Below are 5,344 nucleotides of genomic sequence, written 5' to 3' on the forward strand. Positions count from 1 at the left end.
TTAAAAAACCTTCACATTCAAGCCCGATTCTAATATGGATGGATGGACAATGCCTATCTATGCCTTTCCCACTAAGGGAAAAACCATACAGCTCACTGCACATCCAAGCATGAAGCTTTATTTGGAAATCGAGAGAACAGTACAAAAATTAGGAAGGTGCTTAACTTCACCCACCAGCAAGTTCTATAAACAATCAAGAACACATAGGAAAACTGTTTCCTTCCTTTAACGATCCCCATTGCCCAAGATTATTTTCTCACTAAGGTTATTTGTGTTGAAGCCTCTAGACCAGCTTTCTAAACTGTGAGCTGTCTGTACACAGCTGCAGTACACCATGCCTCTCAATAACTCATAAAGAGTGGCTTCCCTGAACAATTTCTTCTCCTCTACTGAAAAGAATAATGTCCAGCTGTTTGGTGATGGTAGTGAAACTTCATTCTGGAATTAATTTGGACTACTCCTAACGCTAGCACTTTACCATAGCCCTGATGTTGGTCACCACGTGGCTGGGTACTGGAGCTGCACTTCCAATGGGGCCAAGCTCTTTTCAGTGGTGCCCAGTGACAGGACAAGGGGCAATGGGCACAAACTGAGGCACAGGAAGTTCCGTCTGAACATGAGGAAGAACTTCTTCCCTCTGAGGGTGACGGAGCACTGGAACAGGCTGCCCAGGGAGGTTGTGGAGTCTCCTTCTCTGGAGATACTCAAGACCCGCCTGGACAGGGTCCTGTGCAGCCTGCTGTAGGTGACCCTGCTTGGGTAGGAGGGTTGGACTAGATGATCCACAGAGGTCCCTTCCAACCCCTACCATTCTGTGATTCTGTGATTCCATTGTCTCAATCTCCACATGGTTTACAAGCCCCAGGCTGGTCCTTTCCAGTGAGGGACAAACCTGCAGAATCCCCAGGGGAGAGTTCAACCTCCCAGAGCTGCTGAGGTGAACCTTTCTATTCACTGCAGTCATCATAGGAAACACAGCATGTTGTAACTAATAAAATAACTGTGAAACTATCTTAAAAAAAAATAGGCAGAATAGCACTATGGATATATTGAGATGCCAAGGCAATAGTAAAAATAATAACAGGCTCATGTAAGCTTTATTTTGACACAAAAACACAGACTACTGTTTTCTCTTTGTTACAGGGTAACATTTATGAAGAAATTACTGAGAAAGTAGTTGCTGTAAAAGAAAAAGAAAGCATTTGAACCCTGCTACTTACAGTTCCAATAATAGAAGAAATTCTGATGAAAATGTAAGATGTCACAGTCCTTTGAAAGTTTTAGAAAAGACAGTCACAAGTCACTGACAGGAGACATTAATTAATATTCTAGGGCTGTAAAGAGTGATAATAGTTTTTGGACAGATATAAACTGCTGGAGAAAACCTGAAAGGTGGCACAAAACTTTCTCTGGTATTAGTTTATTTACCAGGTAGTAGTTTACCCAAAATAATATCTGTCAGTAATTTGGATCACATTACTCCTGCAATTAAGACAGAACTCTGCAAATGTATATACAGGTCCACGCAAAGGAGTGCAAACAACCTTTGCTGTCTTTTTGTTCTCTATCATGTCCTCTGACCAGTAAATCTAATCTCTTTTTCTTTTAAATATTCAAAGCTAGTGCTGCCATAGCCAGTTAGAACTGGGCTGACAAACTTTCTAAGCTCCAGGGATCTGTCCTTTCAAAATTCTTCTCCAACAACTCAACAGGGCCTTCTGATGAAGAAGGCTTTGACTTGGAAGCAGAATTGCGCAATATTCCCCAGATGTGATCTAATGATCATACCAGTGTTGTAGCTTCACAAACTAGCTGCATGCCTTATAATTATGGAAATCAGTATCATTGTTGGAAGCGTGCATACAGCAACCACAAGAAACCACACTGCAGGAGAAGTAAAGGTAGTTGCAAGAGAAAATGAAAATTCCTGTTCTCCGACTCTTCTCAGCTTTACAAGCTAAGGCTGCTTCAGATGAGAAAGACACAAAATCTGGCCTGAATGAAGTCTCTTGGGAATGGATTGAAAGCAATAGTCCAGATTAATCTCTAGGTAATCTCTACAACATTCAATTTCATGCCCATCTCCAGGTTTCACTCTTATTTCAGACAGCAGTCTATACTCCTCTGAGTAGCCAGCTGCCTTTTTGTCTGAACTAGTCCATCTCCTGTGAGACCCACCTCAAATAAGCTGAGTGATCCGAGGGAACGACCTGGCACAGGCACGTATGTTGACACCTTGCCTCTAGCCCAAGTTGGGTCTTTTAGTCTGTGTCACTGATACTCCCCTCCATTCCAAAAATGGCAAAGCCCAAACAAATTCACAGCAAGCAGGCCACAAAAAGGAAGAGTTTTTACAAAATACTTTTCCCATGTCAGCACACCCTCACTTCCAGCATGGTTTCTCAATAGCAGCAAACCCTGTTTTTCTTGGGATCCAGGAAGATTCCTGTGTCTCCTCAGGGCCCGGTAGCTCACCATGACCTCCCGATATACGAGCACAGCACAGCCCTGCGCTGCCTGCTGTAAAACTGCATCATTGCAATAGTACCACTGAAGTCTTCATGTCTTTTCATGCATCTTCTGAGCTCTCCAACTCTGAACAAAAGCATCTCACATGATGCCCACTTCCTAACTCACCACACTTATCCTCAAGCGGCCTCTCTGTTCCTCTCTCTCCCAGGACCATGTTCTCAGAGTACTGCTGTACTCAAAGGCAGTTGCAACAACAAATATTTCCTTTCAGTTTGCAGATTTCTTAACAAAGTGCTGCCCTCCTGAACAGAACCACATGGTTTTGGGTTTTTTTCCCCAGACACTTGGGCAAATGTCTCATTATAATGAGTTTATAACAGATACTGAACCATCTCAGGCGACATCAGACAAGAGCCTAAGCCAGGAAAGTTTCTGCATTTATAACAATCAAGAGAAAGTGCTTCAATTCTGAATGTTTTAATTGAGGTAGCCAAGAAAACTTGCTCTTAAAGTTCTGCCAAAAAAATATTGCAGATTGCATGGAGATTAAACAGTTTGGGATGCTCCCCCCTTGCCCACCAGTTAATGAATTGATCAATGTTATTATGTTGATGGTATGCTGTCACAAATTTCTTCATAGCGTTCACCTTTGCATATCCATTAGGTGAGAGATAAGGGTTAATTAGTAAACAGAAGTAGGCAGCTGTTGAGGCAGGAGCAACGGGAAGTTAAGGCTCAGTATGTCCATTCACCCAGTTTTGCCTACAAGAGGAAAACTCTGGAGCAATGTGCAAAGCAGCCAGCTGCAAGGTAAGAAGCTAGGTGAGAAAAGAGGATTTTCCAAAGTTTCATATGACAAAAACTGAAGGGAAAGAAGCAGTTTCACACAGGAAATGAAGGAAAAGAAAAGAAATGATTCAGCATGCTTTTCTCAGAAGAGAATTAGGGACTGGTCATCAGACAAGACTAATCAAGACCAGAGAATTCAGGCAACGAGCAGAATCCAAGTAAGAGCTAGCTTTCCCTGACAGGCACCTAGGATGAGGATATTGTAGTGACCATAGCATCTAGTAAACAGTTAATTACACCACAGAAAAAATGCTGCAAGAAAAGGATTTTCCTGCAACAGGATAGCTAACAGGATAGCTAACAAAATAGTTCAAATGTCTCAAAACAAATAATCTATAGCAAAAATTAATCCAGCAGGGGCCTTTTATACTGTGTGTCTTGCATTAATATGTAAAATACTGCATTAATTTTCAGATCAGATTTGCATTTTAAAACTTACAACTTATTGTAACATTCTCCATTTGTAGAGACTGCTATTAACAGGCAGTCATACCGTACTATGAAAATGGATATACAGTAGAAGCACGCAACAATTTAAGTCAGAAGAGACCTCTGGAGGTCATTTGGTCCAAACATCCCACTAAATGCAGGGCCAGGGACAAGGTTAGAAACTACTTCAAAATTCACATTGGGTTTCTCAGGGCCTTGTTCAGTTGTATTTTTATTATCTCCACAGCTGGAGATTTCACAGTCTCTCTAGGCTCCTGTACCAACATTTGAGCACCTTCAGTGCCAGATTTCCCTAATATCAAAATAGGATTTCATATGTTGTAACCTGTGTCCATTGCCCCTTTTTCTTTTGCTGGACACATCTAAGGAAGAGTCTGACTTCATCTTCTTTATAACTTATTACACAGTTGAAGACAGCAGTATGATTTATCTTCTCTTCCTCCAACTGAACAAACTCTGAAGATGCTCCTTGTACCTCATGTGCTTCAGCCTCCTCAATAAACTTGGCAGACCTCTGCTGGACATACCTCTCTTTACTAACATCTACTGGCAAGCCCCAAACTGGAGACTGCACTTAAGATGCCGCCTCTTTTCCACCAAAGAGAGGTGGAACAATCACCTCCCTCAGCCTGCTGGCTGCTCTCTTGCCAACACAGCAGCACGTTGCTGAACTTTCTTCACACAAGTACACACAACTGACCTGCATCTTAAGTTCAAAAAACAGGGCGTGCACCAGTGATGGAGGGGCAGTAAGGCCATTCTGCAACCCATGCAATGACTTCCTGTATTGTGACCATAGTCAGCCTACATATCATTCTTGGTTCAACTTTCTAGCCAAGCAGTCCATAGCTACAATGTGCAAATTGTATGCATGTCAAATACGTTCTTAAAATTTGCCAACATAAGTAATTATTAAAATTGTGATGTGCATAATTTTTGTGTTTTTCTTTAAGCATGTATAAATATATATAAATTCTTATTTATGTTATTTTCCAGGTAAAATAATGGCAGTGTCTGCTTGTGACTGAAGAGAATCATACCACTTCAGCAAATGCTTAAATAAGCAAAGCGCTTGCATGTATTGATCCTTCCTTTATTCCCTACAGATACTAGTTATTGCAGTGTTTTGGGCCAACTGAAAAATATGTTTCCAGTCATTGGTCATTGAAAGCTTAAACTCCACTTTCTAAGACCCACACTAATGCCTTTTTTTCTTGTAAAGAAAAGCATTAGAGATCTTCCATGTCCCCTTTGTGAAATCTGTGTGCTTCTGCTTCACTTCTCAATCTAACTTAACATGTACATCTGTCCTGTTTTAGTAGTTGGTAGCTTTACCAAAAAAAAAAGTAATAAATGATACTTGGTTTTAAACTAAGCTTAACATGTGAGTAAAAATAATTTTTCTTTAAAGCTCAGAAGAGACCCTTTCATAACCACTCTTGACAGACCACAGAGGATGGGATCTAGACATCTTTTAAACAAGAGGTTGTAGATGCCAATTTTTTTTCTCAAGTGGCTAAACCAGATGTATTAACTCAAATGGAACAAGAAAGAAAGAAACCTTCCCCGTCCC

The sequence above is a fragment of the Opisthocomus hoazin genome, chromosome 7, assembly GCF_030867145.1.
Source record: "Opisthocomus hoazin isolate bOpiHoa1 chromosome 7, bOpiHoa1.hap1, whole genome shotgun sequence".
Lineage (NCBI taxonomy): Eukaryota > Metazoa > Chordata > Aves > Opisthocomiformes > Opisthocomidae > Opisthocomus > Opisthocomus hoazin.